The following is a 22,387-nucleotide window of genomic DNA, read 5'->3' as shown; positions in this document are numbered from 1 at the left end:
TTGTGGGCATCTCCACAAAGCAGGCTGGATAAAATGTCATGAGTCTTAGTGCCAGTTTATACAGTGACAAACCAAGGTTTGTTTCTCCCAGCTATCCCCTGAGAGGGCAAAAATGCCCAGCTACAGAAAAATGTCTGAAAGCTCTGACTGCTAAGCCTCATTCTAGTGGTGGTTGGTGAACCACTGGACGGAGATACTGTCTGTGCAGGATGGTGCATGGATGATTTCACTTAAAGAAGCCAGAGAATATACTCAAATGTCCAATCAGGAAATGTTCTGTTTAGGAATGCTATTCTTCCAAAAAGTGTAATCCTCATTTCATTTGTAACTGTTTAATATTTAAGACCTTCAGTAGACTGAGAATTCTGTATTCCTCACACTGAATGCAGATTCTTGTCATCGGTCAAACCTGTAGAAGTGTTGGAGACTTGACCCTGAGAAATGGTGGCAAGTGGATTCTAATAACAGTATATGGTCTTTTAATTTCCAACGGCAGATATGTAAGCAAAAACTTCCTTTTTAGCTCTCTATGCAGCTAGAACAGAACTGAGGGTCTATGATTTGCTAAATTCTATATAAAATAAAGCAGGGTCATGATCATTTAGGAATCAATCCTGGGGTCTCTAAAATCTCTAATATCCATGATGGTTTTTAAGTTGTATCTACATGGCTCTCCTAAACAGGTCATTTCAGTACAAATAATCATGTTGAAGGATCAGCTAAGTCAATGGCTTTGTATAAAGGTAGAACAATCAATGTACTGATTGAAGCTTTCTGCTCAATGAAATGTCTTGAAGAGGGTATTTGGCATCCATCTAGGTTTAGCTTTGTAATGAAATATAATAGTGTTGATCATATTAGACTTCATCAGCAACTTACCTTCAACCTCTAATTAGGTACTTAAACATAAGAGATCCACTTAAGGTATGCTCTAGAAGTAGATAAATTTGTTCCAAAGCAGTTCTTATCTTTAAGAATGACACAGTTCTGTTCTTTTTATAATTAATGAGAATTAAATGATTGACTGGTTTCTGATGTTGTATGCTGAGCATAGCACAACTTCCATGAGCATGGGTAGCAGAAAGGCTGGGCAGCACAGGCTGATAAAACACTGACTTGTAACCAGGGCAAAGATGACCTTAGAATTAAGACAGCCCTTGAGTTCTATTCTTCTTTCTTTCACTTTTATACACCCAAAGACAAATCTACAGATTATTCGTACTTCTTTTATAACCGAAGTACCAAAGAAGCAAATTCTGGCAACATCAGAAACCACCTTGTTAGTTTATTGTGCGTATCCATCATTGTATAAACCAATTTAATAGGGTACTATCATTGCCAAACTGTCTGATCTCCAGATTTTCTCAGCATTTCCCATCTGCTCACACAATAGCCAGAAGACGTTTGCTTTCCTGGACATAGAATAATGCTTTAAAACTACCTGAAGGAATCTACTCACCCAAGCTGTTTTAATAAGATTAAGTATATAAAATATTCATCTCACAGGATATATGGCCATATGCTATCATATCATTAGTCACAAAAATGGACATTTAATTATTCTGGTCTCTAAAGTCCATCTTGATGGTTAAAATATGAGGGACTCCATGAGTCAGGCTGTCTTATTCATCTATGACAGCGTTTTTACCTAGTGCACAGGGCTTTCTCCATGTTGTCGTGGTATTTTATTTGTCTATCCATCCTGTAAATGGTTATTCCTTGTTGTCAATCATCTCAACATATATGGAGGCAGATGGGTCCCCTGGCATTCTACATAATACCTTTAACCATCTCCTTTTAGGCTCTCTTATGTTCTTAAAAACTCCTATTAAACATTGAAATTCTGTTCTCACTTCCTCGAGAGCCAGGAAGGAAGTTGTTGCTTAAATATCTGCAATAAAAAGACCATAAATTGTTGATTGGAATCCTACTTTCCACTCTTTCTAGACTCAAAAGTTCTAGCCGTGTTGCAGGTTGGCCAATAATAAGAAAACACATTCTCTGTGAGGGAAGAAAGAATCCTTGGGCCACCAAAAGGCCATAGTAATTCTTCTCTCATCTTTCCCTATGGAAAGTCATCACTTGGATTTAGCATTTAATGGAGAGAGAATAGGTGAATGGATCATTAAGATTAAATTTTCCCAGAAGCAGAATTGTTTGCACTTCTTGTTTGCAGTATTTTTAAATCAGCATACACATCAAATAGCACATACATATTTCTACGGCAGATATTATTATGTCCCTACTTAGATGCATGTCTATCTATATTTCTCTTTATACATATATTTTCGAAGGGTACCTACTTAAATATTAAAAGTAGTTCTTTTTAGGTAGTATAATTATAGGTACATTTTATTTCCTCCTATTTGCTTTTTGCTAGTCTAAAGTTTTTTAACCAAGAATATGCTTGACTTGTGTAATAATCTTTTAAAAAGTTGTTAAAACAACTGTTTCTAAACTGAAAGTGGGATCTACTTGTGAGCATAAATGATGTATGTCTACGCCAACTATAAGAGCCAAGGGAATTCAAAATAGCCTTCTGTCCATCTCTCCCGTGGTGTGAACGAACAGCAGGAATGCACTGATGTGTTCATTTTCACTGCATCGCTGCTCCTCTGAAGAGCCCTAGCCAGCACTCATGAAGGAGTCATATTGGGGTCAGATGGAGCAATTACAATCCTTACTTTGATTTCCTGAGAAAATAGTGGTGGGCAGGAATGTAGTATAAAAGAATAGAAAGAAACCAGTGTTTAGGAAGTGCCTATTTAGTGCCTAGGTATTTGATGTGTGTTTTGTCTCCTTTTCATAACGTAGTATCATTGCTACTTTGCAGATAGGGAAACTGACACTGAGTGGCTCCTGGTGACTCACTGACCTATGGCAGAGGCAGGGCTTGAACTGATCCTAAAAATTGCCTCTCCTTCCACTCTACCCCACTGCATTATGTTTCCCAATTTCTAGAGAAGATTAGGCAGATCAATGTGACATAGACAACCTGTCAGTCACCCGTAACCACTGTTTCTCTAGTACTTTCCTATCAAGATTTCCCTTTACATTGGGAAGTAAATGCCCCCAAAACTCTTTATAAGGCTATCCTTTCATTACCCTTTTAGTCGCAAACCCACCGAATTAATAAAATCCTTTGGATCTTTGATAAAACCTCAATGTATATAGTACTGAGGTTCCAGCATATAGCATAGTACAGTATGTGTTAACTAACTTACTATCAGGGTAGAAATAGCCATTGAAGGCAAGTCAGAAAATCTTGGCATGAAGTCACTGATGGATCCTCTAATTCTCCTTGCCTGACACCATTGACCATAAGTGGAATGAATAAGTATGAGATGAGTCTTTGATCCACTTTTCAATCGGCCAACTTATTATGACCTGATGCACACTGATGAGAAGCTTGACTTGGAAGGTGCCCTAAAAACAGGCTGGTCCAAACTGCCATGCAATAGCCCTGATGGGCAGTCGCCATGGGAGCCCTGTTAGTGATGGAGATGGCAGCATACTGTGGGAACTCACCACAGGTTTGTAAATCCTTTCCACTTGCAACCTACTTTCCTGCAACCACCACTCAAAGTGGGCAGAAGACAACTCTTCAGATGTTTGAAAACTGTTATCAGGTCTCCCACTAATACTGTCTCTTTTCCAGGTTAAATGTGTAATTTGTTTAAACATATCTAAGCGAACTGTTATTGGGTGCTTGCTATATGTTCTCGTATTACCTCTTGTTATCCTCACCCATCCCTTCTCCCAACCATAGAATGGTTTCCCAACCCTTCTCCATCCTAGTCACTGCCTTTCAATCATATTATAATTTGACAAAATCTCTTAATGCATGGTGCCTATAATCTAAAGTTAACCATGAAAAAGATTATTAACCTCACGTGTTTCCCCTGCAGTCTTACCTGAAGAGATCACGTTGGTGTGCATCCTTTCATGACTTTACGTGTGTAAATCTTTGTCTCTGCATTTCTCTCTCTCTTTTTAATGATTATAAGTTCTCCCATCAGACACAATGTAAACCTCTCAGTTCATTTTAGCTCTTGTTTTGTGTGTCTCAATAAGATTTTATAGCTTGCTTCCATGAGCGCTGTCTCTTTCCCGCTAAATGTTAATAGTATACTTAAAATTAAAAAGTCTTCCAAGACTCGCTTCAGTTCTAACATTTTGGAGTCTCTACTCTTTAGTGCTTCTTAAACCACCTTCATTGGACTCACATGGTAAAATACTTGTAAAAATGCACATTCCTATGTCCCCCAAAACCTGAATCAGAATCTCTGGGGGTGCACCAGAAGCTCACATATGAATGAATTCCTACAGATGGTGCCTGTATAGACTTTGAGGCTGAAGACACTGCTTTGTACACTTTTCCTAAATAGAACCAGACAGGCAATCCCTCCCCGGCCCTGTCTGACTCAGGTAGGACAGATCTGGCTCCAACACCTCTCCACCTGTATTCTTCAGCAGGCCCAAGCCACTGTCTTAGGGCTACAAGCAGTGACACGTGCACCTCACACGAAGCACTCCAGTACATTTCAAGATACACTTTAAAAGTGAGCCTATATGGCTAAGCCCATCATTGTTTATTCTGGCAAGGCTGAAAATAACAGCAACCAATAAATATTTTGCCCTTCCTGTGGCTTCTTGCCACTTTGCAGCTGTTGCCTCCTCTAGTGAAAGTGCCAGGCCTGAGGGTGAACAGACCTTTAATTAGGTTAGGGTGAGCTCCAAAGACTTGCAGGCAGGCAGAGCAATAACACCCACTGTGCTTTCTCACGGAGAATACTTATGTGTGCTAAGAAGTAATTATCCCAAGCCTGGAGAGCTGTGGTTTCCTTCCTCCCCAGCACCCCTCTTTTGACAGTTTTGTTTGAATTCTATGACCTGATAAGGTGTTTAATCACAAGCAGTGCCGTGGTGCCATTCCCTTCAACCGTGCGGTAGGAGCGGGTGAGCCACGGAGCACTTGGAATTCAGTGTTGGTCCTCGGGTTCAAGTTCCAGCACAGGACAAGCTTCAACAACCCTTGGTATCAACAGCAGGGGCTTATTAGCAGAAGAAAAACAGTCCATCCCTCGCCCGGCAGAAAAACCAAGACAAACGGGCTTCAATCAGAAAGAGATGCAGTTTACTGAGAAAAATTCATGCTTGGTAGGTAGGACCAAGCCCAGTGGAGCCACTGTGGACATTTTCAATATGTTTCACCATGTATTTTATGGTTATTGTTGTACAAAATGACAACCATCTGCTGCCCAAAGGCAAGGCGTCCAGATGGTCGAGCTGGAGTTCAGTGAGCCTCTTTTGCCTTCTGAGAGTGGCCAGCACAGCGGCCCTCCCATCTTCACCTCAGCCACAGGCTGAGGGGACCCTATTCCTTTAAGAAGCAGAGGAAACAAGATCACAAATGCATGTGCACACGTGCACATTCATCCATTTAGACTCCATTCATTTTGATAGGGCCTCACGTTAAGTTAGGGAAATTATCCGTGGTGGGCCTTACTTAATCAGTTGGAAGGACTTAAAAGAGAACTTAGGCCTTCCCTGGAGAGAAAGAGAGATTTCTCCCTTTGCACAATAGTTTCATTCCATGCCCATGGGGTTCCAGCTGCTCCTGATTTTCCTTTCCTGACAGCCTGCCCTAACAGACTGGATTTGCTTAACCAACCCCAACAATTGCATAAGCCAATTCCTTGTAATAGATCCATAGATCCATCTGTCAGTCTGTCCATCCATCTGCCTATCCATTTGTCCAACCATCATCCATCCACGCGTCTATCTATCTATATCTGTCTATCTATCTGTTGTCTATCTATCTATCTATCCACGCAACCTACTAGTCCTGCCTCTGGTTAAACCCTGGCTGATACAGCTGTCAACTTCTTAAGGTCAAGAACTATGCCTCTTTTTTTTTTTTAAATCCATCATAGCACATAGTACAGTGCTCTGTAAACACATGACACATTAAAGTTTCACTCTTGGATTTTTTTTAAGTAGTTACTGTGTGATTTATCATCAGGTAAATATCTACTTGATAACTCACTCAGATTGTTTCAATTTATTTGTAATTACTGAGTACCTGACTAAGGGACAAGTTGTGTGTGTGTGAGTATGTGTGTGTGTGTGTGTGTGTGTGTTGTGCACACACATACACGCTAGTCCAGAGATAAAACTAGATTTCGTTTTAGGACCTCTTCCCGATTAAAGCAGTTCCTGTGGACTTCCTGGTTCACTCCCAAACTGAGTGCTAGTAAATGCAACAGTAACACAGAATTCAGGTCACTTGACTTGGTATATTGTTATTCATCTGATGTTCAGTTTATCAGTCACTCAATTTTCCAGTCATTGTAGCATAAAATGCAACCTATCCATGCAGAAATATTCACTGAATTCAATAGATCTTGGAATATTTCATCCATTCAGACTATCACCTATCACTAGTACAACAGATCCATTAGGCTATTTGCAAGTGAGGGAACTAGATCACATATTAAAAGGTACCAAGAGAGGATCTTGTCTGTTAGGAATGAATTTTAAGTAATGACTTCTGTGGAAAGAGGCTGATGTGTTCAATGGAGATTGATGAAGGAAGCCTAAATTTAAGGGGAAGGCTGACAAATTGGCCAGGTAGTCATCCAATCTGATCTTGGGAGTATAGGCCACCATTCCTAGAATGGCATTCTGCAGGACTGAGTGGCCTTTGAACCTCCAAGGAAATACCCAGGCTGCTGTCTGTGCTTGCTGGAGCTTGCCACTGAAGGGAAAGTCTCTGTGTCTCATTTCCCTAGATATATAGAGGGAGGGCTCTTTTCGATGATGATTGACCACACACGAGGTCATTTTTTCTAGACCAAGAAGATAATGTTGGCAGAAGGTTTTAGCCTCTCATGAACAAAGGTGATATGCAGACACAGACATGGATTAACAACCACAGGGAGCTGATCCTTGCTTTTCAGATCTGATTTGATTAACTCATTAAATATCATGATGTAACTGCTGGCTCCCAGTCATAAGACACAGATCCCAGTTAACATAGCATAATAAGCTAATTTTATATTATGATACGATCTTTGAAATGAATTTTTAATGATTATTTTTACAAAGCATCTACAGATGTTCAGCCCATCACATTGACCCATTAGCTGAGCAATCCCAAACTGGGATGATGATGATGATGATGATGATGACGACGACGACGACGACAACGATGATGATGATGATATTACTACTTTGCTAGAGGAGATTGTGCCTTCTTCACCAAATAGAGATCATTTCAACGAGAAATTATTTTGAGTATGTTTAAGTGCGAAGTTTTCTTTTTGCTCCCTTCCTCCTCTCCTACCTTAAGCTAAAATCATTAACTATCCAGATAAGACTGCCTCCTCTAAGCTACATTAATAGCTGCATCTTCAAATCATTTCTCTCCAGACTGGAGGTAGTTCTCTCCTGTCTGTTGAGGTGACTCCCTGGGCCATTACCTGGAAACACAACCCTACCTGTTTGGTTGGAGGAGGGTGGCTCTAACCTCAGGAGGCTGGTCTTGGCTCTACATGGATATGTAGGGAGGGGGAGATGGTTGTTGATGGTATCCCCAGCCTGATGAGAGGGTTCATTCATTTCCTCATCCTTTTTTTCCTTTGATGGCTATTGAAGGAATTGAGGGATGAAAAAGCAAGTGTGCTCTGGGGCTGCAGGTGTTCACAGTCATCCCTGAGGGAAGTCAGCACAGTGCAGAAAGCCCAGGGTAGAATGAGGGCTGTGATTTTTCCTCCCAAAGCCACTGCAGTGACCCCATCTAAAAACAAGCAGATGTCTGTGGACAAGATTTAAAATGTCAAGGTGGCAGCATCACAATTCAGGGATTGGGGAGGGAAGAAAAGTACAGTAACTGCTTGTGGAGTTTAATCTATAGGGTGCAAGAGGCAGCCTGTGGGCTATGTGTGACCCATGGACATATTTCGGTTTCCCCCACACAATTGGACCACATTGTATTTTTTAAAATATTCAGTTGTGCATCCCCATATAAAAGCAGATTTCACATAACATTTGCAAATTCCAGACTATCTCAAAGAATCAGAAAACCTGGTCACCCTGAGCCCCATCCCCGCATACAACAACCCATATGCGCTGAGCTGCAGCTGCCCCTTTCTGTGGGACTGGAATCCTCCAGGGAGTGCAAATCCCATTGCTCTCTGTGGTCTCCCCAGCATGGAGCCCAAGACTCTGTCTCTATTTGTCACTGCACATGCACAATTATGTGTCTCACCCTGAAGATCAGGGGGAAGTCACCTTGTGGAAGTGACAAGTAATCATACATGTTAATATGCAAACAGAGAATGTCGAAAGAACACAACTTAAGGAGCTTTTATGAAACAAACTTGACAACTCTACCCACTTCTTTTACCTCCCTTCCCTTGTTGGTATTTGAGTTTGTGAACCATATTTTTAATTAGTTTTGAGGACTTCTTAAGCTGTCTGGGGCAGGACAAGTTTCTGAACTTACAGAAAAAGAGCTTCTGGAACTGGGAAGGAGGTAGGGTAACTAACTGTCCCAGTTTTCCCGGATCTGAGGGGTTTCTTGAGATTAGAACTTTCAGTGCTAAAACCAGGAAAGTTCCTGGTCAGTCACGAGGAGGAGGCTCAGCAAAGGTGGTCAAGCGATCACCGAATGAGTCCCGCCTTCTCACGACTTTCTCCAGAGTCAGCCCTGGGAAGCTGCTCTTGCACTCTCCTGAACCTAGAAACGCCTGGTTCCCCGAGACCTCACTCATCACTGAGGACTGTACACTCATGACACTTCCTTCCCTCTGTGTTCCTGGGACAGGTCTGGCTATGGGTTTAAGCTTAGGGTTCCTTTGAGAAACTCCCAAATTGCTAGTCCATTTAGTTTGCTTCCAGCTCAGAACCTCACTCCAGTCTCTTTCTGAGATGGAGAAAGAAGGGCTGGGAGCCATTTGATGGGCACTTTGGGATGTGGGAAGGGCAGCAATGACATAAAAGAAAGTTGCTTGGCCTGTTATTCGTCTGGTTTCCAGTTGACCAGTCACTCTACTTGAATATCCCCTGAAGTCATCTTGAAGAGAAAATCATTAGTCATCTTTGCCAGAAGAGGAGAGGATCTGCAGCAGCCCCTCTTCGCAGGGTCCTTTTCTCTCCACAGACGGGATGTCCCCCAAGCTTCCTTCTGCCAATCCCTGTCCTTCTCCATTTCAACTCAGCACCACACTTACTTTCCTCGAGATTCTTCTCGTGTCCAGCTCCACCTGACTCTGTCACCATGATAAGCCCCTCGTCCCCTGGGTCCCCTGCATCCTGATGACCCAGGACTATACGCACATGTGATTCAGATTTCACTCATTTGGAACTCTTGATAATTCCACCTGGGCTGAGCCAAATTTTATTGTGGCTTATACTTTATGAAGAAAGGTTTTCACAAAACAAATGAATACTGACAACAAAATTACATGGACGTTTAGTTTAATAAAGAGGACAATCTGCCAAAAGGCTCTCCATGCTTTGGGGCCTGGTTCAAATCCCTCGACAGATGTAGGGTCTGGCGCACAATACCTGCTGGGCCTCTTCTCTTTCCTGTCCTGGAAACCTTCCCTCATCATCTCCCTGGGCTGACCTAACTGACCTCTCCCTCCTCTGACCCCCATGGCAGTTTTGTGCCTGTAGCTCCTTTGCCCTGCATTTGCCACTTTTGTAGTCAGTTCTCTTTACCCATGTGAATCAGACAGCTCTTGCACACCACTTTAGATGTCTCGGCCTTCCTTCCTCTGGGGCCTTGGGCCACTGTTCTGACCAGTCGCCAGCTGGTCAACCAAGTGTGGCAACCAGCTCTGCACAAACTCTGACCAACTCCCACAGCACAATCCCATGGTGCCTCACCTGTGTCCATGCCCTGCATCACCTTCCCAGTTGATGCTGCAGCGTGAGATCCTACACGACCCACTAGGTAACCTACATCTTCTCAAACTAAAGTGTGGGAGGGTTAACACCTGTGGGGCAAATTATGACCAACAGGACACAGAGCCAAAGAATAAATTCTCCTCCCTTCCCCTCTTCTGGAGCGATTGCCCTGAGACATGTTTATTCTTACAGCCTCTGGGAAGATGGCCCCCTGTGACTAAGCAGTCAGGAGAGGTTGATTGGTAATGCACCCTGGTATGGCTCTCCATCATTCCCTGCCTCACCCCGCTCTCCTCTCTTTCCTGCTTCCTGGGAGTAGAATGCCTAATGAAACAGTTGCATATTAACTTTGGCCTCAGGCAGTGCGTTCTGAAGAACCCAAGCTAAGACACCATTTATCTGTCTTATTCCCCCATCTGTCCCTTTCTACCTACCCTGCCTCAGAGTGTCTTGGAGCCAAGCCAAGATGGAAACTTGGAAATGAGTCCCAGGAACCAGCAAATGGGCAACAGGTCAAGTCTGAGTATGGCTCATAGTTCAGGAGGAAGAGTCATGAGCACAGGGTAAAGAGAGTGCAGGGGCTGGCTGTGGTGTTAGTGGGTCTCTTCTAAAGGTACTTACAGTTTTCTTTCTGTTTTGTTTCTTGACGTAAAATGATCTTTTTTCATTGTTGCTGACTAGATAGAACACATAAATTTTATTTCCCAGTATATTATGCATGGTTCACGCACTTTTCCTCTTTTTATAAGAGCTTAAAGCTTATCCAGTGTAGGGTTCTGGCAGCATCAGCTGAGCGCCTGCGCCAAGATGCGACTCCAGCACGCCTTACCCTTAGCTCCCAAGTTACACGAGAAAATACGTCACCTTTTATTGTCCTGAAGCCAAGCAAGGTCAGGTTTTCCAGCATCTGCAACGGAAAACATCCTAATTGCTGCACAGAATCTGTGGCAGCGTTTTGCAACTAGTCAGTAAACTTAAAAGTAGTAAAATACTTCCTTTAAAATATTTTAAAATGTTGATTATTCAAATAGGATAGACCCCAACTAATCTAAAAAAGATTTTGTATTTACTAAATATCTTCGTAAAATAATGACTTTTATCCGTGTACCACATCCCCATCACATGCATATGTTTGTAGTTTACAGGTTATGAATTGTTAGAAACTGGGGACATATCTTTTCCCTGCCCAGAAGTCCCCACAGCCTGATGTCCAAAGCTCTACATCAGGAACACTCAGGGACCACTGCTGACTCATCACAGGGAGTCTTTAAAATGTTTCTAGGACAGTCCAGAGTCTGGCCCTGTGATTTAAGAACCCAAGTTAGGGCAAGAGCTGTGGTGACGGTGGCGGGAGGAGACATGGGGGCGGAGCACAGACTTCCATCAGCCTCTGAGTCAGGGGGCTTACTGTCAAACGACTGCTATCAACAGTTTCTGATTCAATCCCAGAGTGCCTTCTCCAAACCCAACACTGTATTTGAGAAGAGAAATCTAAGAAGGAAGAGAACAAACACAGGTGATGGGGTCATGTTTGGGGCAGGGTCACTCTGAGCCTCGCCCACGTCGCAGCTGCACCGGGGTGGAGAGTCCTCTCCTTAGGACGTGCTTGGCCCTCGTGCCCGGGGAGAGGAGGCAAGGGGGCATGGGTCAGCTGACAGCACGCAGGGCCCACTGGACCACTGCAGCCAGGCCTTTGGGAAGCTTAAGAGGAGGCTTGGCGTCTTCAACAAAAAGACAAGCTCTAGGTCACTGGTTTCAGTTCTGAAAATGTCACTGGAGGGAAAATCTCAAGGGATATCATAGTTGTCACTCCTTTATCTTCTTCACCAGCTATTAATCATAGATTTTGTTTTATTGTAGGAAAATACACACAACATAAAATTTAACCATTTTTAACCATTTTTAAGTGTACAGTTCAGTGACATGAGGTACATTTACATTGTTGTGCAACCATGACCACTATCCATGTCCAGAAGTTTTTCATCATGCCAAACTGAATCTCTGTACCTAGTAGACTGTAACTCCCCCTTCCTGCCCCCTCCCCAGCTCTTGGCAACCACCATTCTACTTTCTATCTCTATGAATTTGACTCCTCTAGGTGCCTCATATAAGTGGACTCATACAGTATTTGTGCTTTTGTGACTGGTTTGTGTCATTTAGCATCATGTCTTCAAGTTTCATCCACGTTGTAGCATGTGTCAGAAATTCCTTCCTTTTTAACGCTGAATAAATCAAAGAATTTTAAAGCTTAAAATTCTAAATATGTTCCTCTTTTCACTAAGAGAAAAACCAGCTGAAAACCAGTGGGTGGTCAGCTCTGCCAAGGGCTGGCTGAGATCCCTCAGAGGCTGCTGCCGGAGTGATGATTGGGGGTCACTGGTGGTGGAGGCGGAGGCAGAACCTTTCGGTTCCTCACCCGGAGCAGCTCTGTCTTCGTCAATCCAGTACCGGGCTTCTGCGTAAGACCTCACTGTGGGGAAAAAGGATTCGGCAGCTAAAAATAGCTTGAAAACCCCTGGAGTCACCTCCTCGTTATCCTCTTCCATTCTCCTACATTTCTGCCCCCACCATTTCTCTCCCCAACTAATCTTTACTAAGTAAATGTCAAAGTTTCCACCTTACCCTGGCTCTTTGAGAAGAGGCAAAGAATCTACTCCTGTTCAGACCTCACCAAGAATAAGAAGAAGGATCCCACTCTCTCCTGGTTGGGATGGATGAGTATTCACTGGCACCGGGAGGGACTGAGTTCAGCTCAGAGCACACCATCCTACTAAAGAAATGATTGTGAGATCTGTTACTATGAGATCTGTTCAGTGGTCTTGAAAACTAACTTCACATGCTGAAATTAAACTTAATACTTTCCCTCCCAATCCCTACCTGGATCTCTCTCATGTCAGGTAGGAAACCAGAGATTGTAATAATTATACATAGAAATGCCACTCCCTACATTCCATGCTCTCTGAATCATATCCAGACTTATGTCTTCCCTCATAGTCTTTGTGGGCTATGTAACTAGACTCCTTCCTATTCTTCCAAACACATCCTGAGCTTTCCCACTTTTTTTCATTGCTAAACACCTTTTCTCCATCTGGAAAGGGCTTCATTTCTCAGCATCAACCTGCTGCAGCCTGCACCAAAGGCCTCAACTGATATTTGCCACTTGGAGGATCAACTCCACCCAGGTCCTGAAGCCTCAGGGCCAAACTGGTGGGTCATTAAAAGCCCCTCTTGACCAGTAGTGTCGGGGCTCCTGGAAATAGTCACCTTCCCCTCTGCCCGGAGTCTGGTGAGCACTAGGGAAGGATACGGCACCTTGGGTTTCTAAGAGGGAATTGGACTGCAGCTGGCCAACTCCACCCAACCTGGGGGTAGCTTGTCTCCAAACTGGCCTTTTGGTGCAGATTCATGGCAACTAGAACCAGCTCCGTCCATCCCTTGTAGGGACGTGCATCGTGCTAATCAGAAACTGATGATGGGAGGAGTGTATGGTTTGGTCCAAACACATAGTTTCTGCTAGTTGCTTTCCTTTATACTCTAATTCTGACAAAATGTACTGCTGAACAACCCCACCCGACCGGTCCTGGGAAATAATTGCCACAAACTTCAATTAAAGATCTGACCACCGTGCAATCTTAATTCCAAGGAACAGCTTAACCAAGGTGGTTCACTTTGTCAATGTCTATTTAATGAATGAATGAATATGAGGGGCGTCAACCACAGTCAAGAGAGAAGCTCTCTTCATTAGGGGATTCCTATAGCTCCTGGACTTCCAATGGACTCCAGCCAGTACTTCTGCGTCCAGGTCCGATGACCCAAATGAATGTACTAACTGGATATTGAGTTAACAAGGTGTCACTCCATTTACCTGCAATACAGCTTGACATCAGATCCGCCATCCACATTCCACTCCAAATTCTCTCATCTCTAGTCATTATCTTTGGCTCCATTTGGCAATGCTTCCCCTGGCCATGTCGCCTGGTAATTGCAGCCAATACCTGCATATTTGATCTCCAGGCTGCTTAGGTAGAGTTGCAGGATGTCTTTGCTTGGTGCTTTGGGCTGGCAAATGGCAAGCTGCAGAAAACCTTCCTAGTCTCTCCCTAAGGAGCCATCTGGACTACTTCCCTAGTGCTCTACATCCCTGTTCACCTCAGGTAGCACCCAGGTCCACGCTTCCTGGGTCCTCCACCAACACTTGGACTTTTATCTCCATGTGGCTTTGTGCAGCCCTCCTCAATCCCCTAAACCTCTGCTCTGAGCCCTGTGGAACACCAGGTAAGTTCTCTCTACTTGTAACTGCTTCCATGAAAGCTCTCTCCTTGCTCTAACTGAAACACCACTGCCCTCAGAGGACACTGCTCCCCCTGCAGACTCCTAAGCAGTGCCTCTTTGTTTGATTCTCACACAACTCACGTGGTACTTGGGCCTGGAGTAACATAAGAGCCCTCCTTGTTCTTCATTGCCACTTCTATAACATCATTTCTCTGTCCTCAAAAACAAATAAACAAAACAAAAAATAACCCAGCTCCTTGGAAGAACGCCATCTGATTATGCTATCTGTCGCTACTCCACCAACTTCTGGCCGTGTACCCTTATTCACTAATGATGTTACACTGACCCACCATCCTTCTCTCTCGCTGATTCCTCTCTGCTTCTTGGCAACTTCAACATTCATGTCGACAACCCCTATCCTGCCCCCCACCCCCCGCCCCGGCCTCTCAGATCCTTCACCTCCCACCTCATGGTCATATTCTATCTGGTCATCACCAAAACTGCACCAGCTCTAAAATCTTGATTTCCAGCATCCCAGTCTCAGCCTCTCATCTGCCCTAGCTTCCCACTCCAACAATTCTTTGCTCTGGTAGGACCTCTGATCAAAGGGCCCAGCAACTTTCCATTGTCTGTTGGGCCCTTCCCCTAATTTCCTCACTTCCTTCCTACCTCGCATAGAGTCTTTGGCCCATTATTATTTACCTCAGCTCCCTTACCACTCTCTTCCCCTCTCACACTCACCAGCAAAAACCCCAGATGTAGTTAAATCCAGCTCTCTATCTACTGCATCTCTGTGTCTGAGCAGCTGAAGGTAGCTGCAGAGAGACACATGGCCATGCTGAGGGGTCTTATTTTTTAATTGAGGTATGCTTGACGGGTTTTACTTGAATGTTAGCCAGCTCTGGTGGTCTAGTGGTTACGATTTGGTGCTCTCACCACTGGGGCCTGGGGTTTGTTTCTTGGTCAGGGAACCACACCACCCTTCTGTCAGTTGTCACACTGTGCAGTTGCATGTTGCTATGATGTTGAAGTGATGACACCGGGATTTCAAATACCAGTAGGGTCACCCATGGTGGACAGGTTTCCGTGGAGCTTCCAGACTAAGACAGACTAGGAAGAAGGACCTGACCACCCACTTCCTAAGAAACTGGCCATGAAAACCTTATGAATAACAGTGGAGCATGATCTGATACAGCGCCAGAAGATGTGAGGATGGCGCACTATGACCGGGCAGGGTTCCACTCTGCTGTACACAGGGTCACTAGGAGTCGGAATCCACTCCACAGCACTAACAACAACAAAAACTTTAACATTATGACCGTGAAGCTCGAGTAGGCCCTCCACATACCTCATGATCCGGCTGCACTCCCCTGGCCACACGACCCCTCCTCTCATTGGTGTTCTTGCTTCTTATCTCATTCGGAAAGTAGAAGCTCAGAGGAGAAAATTTCTTCATCCACCCATCACCAAATCCATTTGTACCCTCTGGTCCCATCTTCTTCCTTCTCCTGTTTCAGTGGATAATGATGGTAAGAAGACAAAGAACTAACACTTATTGAGTGCTTACTATTCCAAACGCAGTTCTAAGTGCTTGACATGCATCAACTCACTTCATCCTCGTCACAGGCCTGTGTGATAGACACATTATCACTTTTATTTCACAGATGAGGAAACAGAGGCACAGGAAGTTTCTGATACTTGGAGGAACTCTGTGTGCTTTTATATGAGAGACTGCTCCTCCATTTGTCCCCTAAATCATGTACTGTCACCTACACGGTGATGATGCTCCTGTGCTTCTCCCTTCCTGCTTCTTCATCATCACTTCTTCTCTGCTAGATTGTTCCATTAGCATACAAACTTGCTGAAATATCTTCCATCTTAAGTAAAAATATGCTCTTATCTTCCAGTTATTGGTCCTTTCTCTCCTCCCTTTAATAGCTAAAATTGTTGAGGAGAAATCCACTCCTCTCTTGAACCTACTCCAGTCAGACTTTCACACTCATCACTTCAGTGAAACCCTCCTTTCAAGATTGCCATTGACCTCCATATTGCCAAATCCTGTCTTTCTCAGCTTCTCAGCACCATTTAACACAGCCACCATCCCCTCATAAAACCCTTAACTCTGGGAGACCACTTTCTCTTGGTTCTCCTCCAGCCTCACTGGCTGCTACTTCTCAGATCCCTTTGTAGGTTCCTTTTCATCTTCCTGACCTAGAAATATTAGACAATCTTACAGCTTTCTCTCTTTTCTTTTTACACTCACTCTCTAGATAGTCTCTATGCTCAAGTTCCCTATCAGTTCCCAAAGCAGTATTATTGTCTTTTGCAAAGATGGGCCACTCCATGTCTGTCTGCCTTCAGCTTCGTCTATGTTGAGGAGTCACTCTGTATTTTACTGTTTTTCCCTGAGCTACATCCACTAACGCCTGGAACTTTGCCCAGTGGCAACCTCACCAGCATAATAACAGTGGTCAAAAAGAGGCTAACACTTGAAGTCTGAGTGGTTCTAGACATGCTTAGATGTCCAGGTCATTGCTAAGCTCCCTTTGCCTCACTAGGGGTGTTCATCTTGACTCTCCTCCTGTTGGCCTCATGTAGTTTCTATCCCTAAATAACTAACCATTCTGGTGTTAAGACCATGGCTTGGATTTTGGTCTCACTGTGAAAATCTGCTTCTACATCTATTTTGATGCCCAGCAAAGGGCCCATATATAGCTCTAAATCTTCACTTTGAGGCTTTGTCTGGTCATTAAGTCTCTCCTCCTGATTGACCAGGGACCTATGCAATACTCCATCTGAGCCCTCCATCTCTCTCTCTTGCTGTCTGTTCTCCCTGGCCTGGCCCATCGGCTGTGAGTTGGGGTGCAGTTTCTAGAGTCATACGTTGCACATAGCAAACATTCAAGAAACATCAGTTGAATTGAATGAACCAGAATGGTGTTTCAGTCATCTATAGCTATGGGAAAAGAAATAAACACCCCAAGACAACAATTTAACATTTCTCATGATTCTGTGGGTTGACTGGGCAGTTCTGCTCTGTGTGATTATGTGGTTTCTACTGGGGCCTGGTGACAGCTGGAAGGTCCACATGGCCACACCCCAGCATGAACTGGTAGCCACCGCCTGGGCTCTGAGCTGGGGCCATGGCCAGGGCTTCAGTTTTCCTCCATGTGGGCCTTTCACTGCTAGGGATTCCTCAGAATAGCTGAGTTCAAGGCTCTACTTGCATCGTGCTATCTGATGTCCCATCGGCCAAAGCTGGGCACGTGGCCAAGCCCAGAGTCTGTGTGAGGGGACTACACAGAGGCAAGGCAACTGGGAGGCCTATACACAGGGGGCCCTACAGTAGCAGGTAAAATGGCACACCTCTAATCCCTGAGGAGATTCTCTCTCTTCATCCAACACATACCTCATTCCAGGTAACTCTGCAAAGTGGTCTAATGTTAGCAGACTTGATTCAGATGTCAGCACACTGTGGCCCAGGCACTGCCCTGCTGACGTGTCATTAATGGCATCACATGGGTGGATACCCAGCCTCCATGCCCATTTTAACTTCATACTATAATCCTTCACATTCACGTGGTCCTCTGAGGAGCCCCCAGATCTCCACCTTCTCACCCTCATTAATTCTTATGCCCATGGAAGACAGGAGGGAAGGAAGTTACTCTGCTCTGTTTTACAGATGGAGAATTAGATCTCCACTTAGGGTGATCTTTATAACTACTGTAGGGCAAAGAAGAGTTGTCATCTTTCCTAGACTCTCTCAGTATATGGACTGCAGGTTAGTGACAGATTGTCATTAATAATAGTGGCAGAAAAAACTGAAAACCCATTAACTAGGAAAATATTTTGGAACTAAAAACATATCATCTAATATGAGCTGGGCCACCCAGCCAGGATGGCAAGTAGGTGGAGCGCCTTTTCAACTAACGTGTTTTTACTGAGAGCGAAGACAGGTCCAAGAAAGACTCAAGTGCTTCTTAGCCTGATAATGCTGAGGTGTTTGTTTCACAAGGGGCAAGGTCCCATCCATGAGAATGAAAACAATATTCTTTTCCCATTGCAAAATTAGACTATGCTATCTCCCAGAGAGAATTAAGCTGGCCTTGGCTCCACGTGCATCTTCTGAGACTCGTGAGGAAACTGACATCCAGTCTTGCTGGTCAGGAAGCAGATGTAGAACTGGTCCCTTTCCTCCAACTCCTGGGACTCAAGCCCTCCCCCTCCTCTCCACTTTCCTAGTGTAGAACGCCTGAGCAAGGGCATCGTGTGCATCAAACCTGAGGCTCCAGCTCTAGAGGGAGCCTCTTCCTTTGGGAAAGGGTAGAATTTCCTGAGTGAGGGGCCAAAGGCACCAGGCTGAGGGACTTGAAAGAAAGGGCTGTGGAAAAAGGAAGTAGTGTTGGAGAGAGAGAGAGAGAGAGAAAGAGACTTGAGAGGTGCCCTTCTTTCCAAACCTGCAGAGTATGGGTCCCAGCTCTCAAGTGGTACAAAGGAATAACTGTAATGGACCAAGTTACAACATCTGCTTGGAGATTTGAGAATTTTGAAGTAATTGTAGTTGGCTGGGTATGGGGCTAAGAGTGCAAATGGAGAGGACAGGGCCGAGCCAGGGAGACTGGTAAAGCCGAGGCACCCACGAATAGAGGGTAGCATGTACAATCATCCTTGCCTAGTGATGCTTGGCTAAACTTGAGGGGCAAAACTGTATTCTTCTCCTAGATAACATTATAGAGTGGTTGATAATGAAGGGGCTACTTCATGCCAGGGCCTCTGCTAACCCATATAATGCTGTTGTGCAAATTTAGAAAAAGATGCTCCACATGAGGAGATCACAGGCAGCTGGGCAGATGGCACAGCTCTGGGAATGGAGAGGGCCAGCTGGATTCCAGCCTCACTTTCTTCTTAATGGAGCAGGTTGTAACTTGCATAACCCCCCACCTCCTGATTGTTCCCCATAAGTGACCAAGTAACCACTTGGAGACATAAAATGAAGGACCCTGTCATAGCTAGGTTATAATAATCATAACTACCTTTTCTGAGAGCTTCCTCTAGGCCACGCACTCGGCTAGTGCTTTCCTCTCATTACCTCGTTCAATCCTCCTAATAAGGAGGTCGTTCATATCATTTGCTCCTTTGCAAATAAGGATTCTGAGGCTTCATGAGTTAAATAACTTGTCCCAGGACAAACAGCTAGTAACCAGTGAACCTCTGCTTACCAGCTTCTCCCTCTCTGGGCGCTTTGCCACCTCGCAAGCTCTCCTCTTGTGTCTAGAAGGCTGGCTCCTCTGACCAAATTGATGCCAAGAGGTTTTGTTTGTTCTTCGTTATTTTTATTTTATTTCACCCGTTCTCTTCAAACTACCTGCAGATTTAGGTAGGGTCAAACTGCTAGAAAGTACTAGATCCAAAAGGTCTGCCCCCCCGGCCAGGATTCATTCTGCAGGCATCACCCTCTCTCCTCCAGCACCTCCACTTCTCTTGCTCTTGCCCAAGTCTGGTGACCTTAGCAAAAGCCTCCCGTCCTGTGTGGCCAGGCAGGACAGAGCACAGGGAGCCATGCCCTCCTTCCTCCCACACGCCCAGGTCAGCCTTGTCTCCCCCACTGGAGGCTGCCGCTGCTTTTCCTCCCATGCAGCCCTCTGACTCTGCCTTCCCCAAGATGTCTCATGTTAGCCAGGCCCTCATGGCATCTTGACTCCAGGGACACCCCAGACAGACCCTGTTACTTTTCTTCTCTCTAGTCTGAGTGGGAACTTGCTGTGACAGATCTCAAGAACAGCTGCTGCTCCTGTATCCTCACCAACGAAGAACTAACCACCCAACCATTTCTCTTTTGGTCTCTAATTTTCACTCTCAAGAGTCATCTGCATGTTTAGGTAGAGGAATTTCCCTCTGTGGGTGCTGTGTGTGGCTTCCTCAAGTTCCTGTCATTTCTTCATCTATTGAATGAACCAACTCAGAATCAGGTAATACGTATGCATATGTGTCTGTTTACATGTATATCTCTGTGTAGCTTTTTGTCTCAATTTTGAGAGCTTTTGTCTCATTTCTTCCCACTAAGATAGCAAAGTGATGAGCCTAATAGTCTTTTATGCTCTTGCCCAGCCCTCCACATGGAAGTTAAGAACACGAGAGATTTCTAGTAGGAGGTTCTTCTCATCTTGAGGCCGTGTACCCCCATGTGTCCTGGGCTGTGTGGAAACAGCCCTGGGCACCCACCTCAAGGTAGAGCAGAGAGCTGCTAGGTGCATCCCTGTGGCAGGACTGCAGCCACCAACTGGAAAGACGCTGGCAAGGAGACATTCTGTACTTCTTCAGAAGCTCAGACACTTCTACATATGTGTGCTTTCAAGTTCAGATTATGGAAAAAAGAAACAAAAATCATGGTGTTTAAAAAAAATACGGTTGCGATGATTTATGTGTAACATTATGTCATTTAATGAGATGCAACTTTTCTACAACTGCTAATTATAAAGGGCAGGACATTCTGCAGGAAAAGCAGAGTGGTAGAAAGGAAATATTTGTTCCCCAGGTTGCAAGGAGTTTTGCCAGGTTTGCTAAGCCTCTGAGACATGGGGGAGCCCCTCTGAGTCTGAGGGGCTGGCCACGAGATTCCAGGTGAGGAGCTCAAGGACATTGCCAACTATAGTCACCTGCGGAGGAAAGCCTTGAAAGGGCTGCAGATTTAGCAAATAATAAGACACCCAGTTAAATTTGAATTTCTGATAAACAACAAATACTCTTTTAGTATAAATATGTCCCATATAATATTTGGGACATACTTACACTAAAAGAGTATTTGCTGTTTATAGGAAGGTCTTTGCACCCCACCTTACCTCCCACCCCAGGCCCATAATAATCAAGAGACACAGGATAAGAAAGAGGTGAATAAGGAAGGTCATCAGGGAAATTGATGTCATCTTCCCGGATACCCGAAGTTAAGGAGTTGAAAAGGCTTTGATGTTAAAGATACCTTAAAAAAAAGACTCAGAACTGACTCAAGCCTGAGTCCAGTGGACTTTCCAGCATAAAATGTGGTTCCAATAAAACTGAAAGCTGTTTTCTTAAAATAATACCCAAGTTACATTCGATAGTGATCTGAAAGCAGTTACATTTAGGCAGGAAGTTCCCCAGGTCTCTAGCTCCTCCCTCCTTCCTGCCCTCCCTCTCTCCATTTTTCTTCCTTCCTCTTTGTTTTTTCTTATCAAATTAATAAACAAAAACCTCATTAAATTGGAGTTGGGAGGCCAAAAGTGGGAGCTCTCATGCCCTACCTCCATAGCAGAGCCCAACAAGAAAAAGAAAGACATCTTTTTTTTGGTGAGGAAGATTGGCCCTGAGCTAACATCTATTGACAATCCTCCTCTTTTTACTTAAGGAAGACTGTCGCTGAGCTAGCATTTGTGCCAATCTTCCTCTATTTTGTATGTGAGATGCTGCTACAGCATGGCTTGATTTGCAGTGCATATGTCAGCACCCAGGATCTGGGCCCCTGAACTCTGGAAGCCACCGAGGTGGAGCATGTGAACTTAACCACCACACCACCTAGCTGGCCTGAGACTTCTTCTTCTTGTTGGGCAAGAAGCTCAGACAATGACAGACCGCCACAACTCAGCCAATGAAAACCCACTATACATTGAAGTCTCAATTCTTCCAATGGACTCTTTGTTTACAATAGCCCTTCCAACTTCCTCTTCCCCTCTGTAAAAGAGTTTCTCTTCCCTTGCTGGTGGGATCTTGCACATGGCTCACCATTGTTGCAGACTCCAAATTGTGATTCTTTGCTGATCTGGAATAAACCCATTTTTGCTGGAGAAATAACTGGCTATTTTTTTAAGGTCAACACTTTGTTTTCTCTTTCTTTCCTTTTCTTGTTTTCTTTCATTGAGTAAATATTGATGATCAACTCTGTGTAAAGCAAACCTTCAAAATGTTCCTATTCTCACTCTTATCCAATTGCATCTTTCTTTAAGAGTTATTAAAAATGAGAATCACATAAATAAACTTCTATGCATCCCAGGGGACTTAAGGAAGAAGAGACTAGAAATAAAGAGGCCAATTTTGTTGATTCATGCCATCCTTGAGCAAGCTATAAGCTTCCTGCTCCTGCAACAATCTAATGGCATTGCCAACCCAGAAAAGAGCAGATGCAATTGTTTTAGAAGTAAAACTCTAAAATGTGCTAAGCTGTTTC

The sequence above is a fragment of the Ceratotherium simum genome, chromosome 6 (assembly GCF_057802395.1).
Source record: "Ceratotherium simum simum isolate JZ-2026a chromosome 6, ASM5780239v1, whole genome shotgun sequence".
Taxonomy (NCBI): Eukaryota; Metazoa; Chordata; class Mammalia; order Perissodactyla; family Rhinocerotidae; genus Ceratotherium; species Ceratotherium simum.
The sequence above is the reverse complement of the archived record's forward strand: the minus strand, read 5'-3'. Positions refer to the sequence as shown.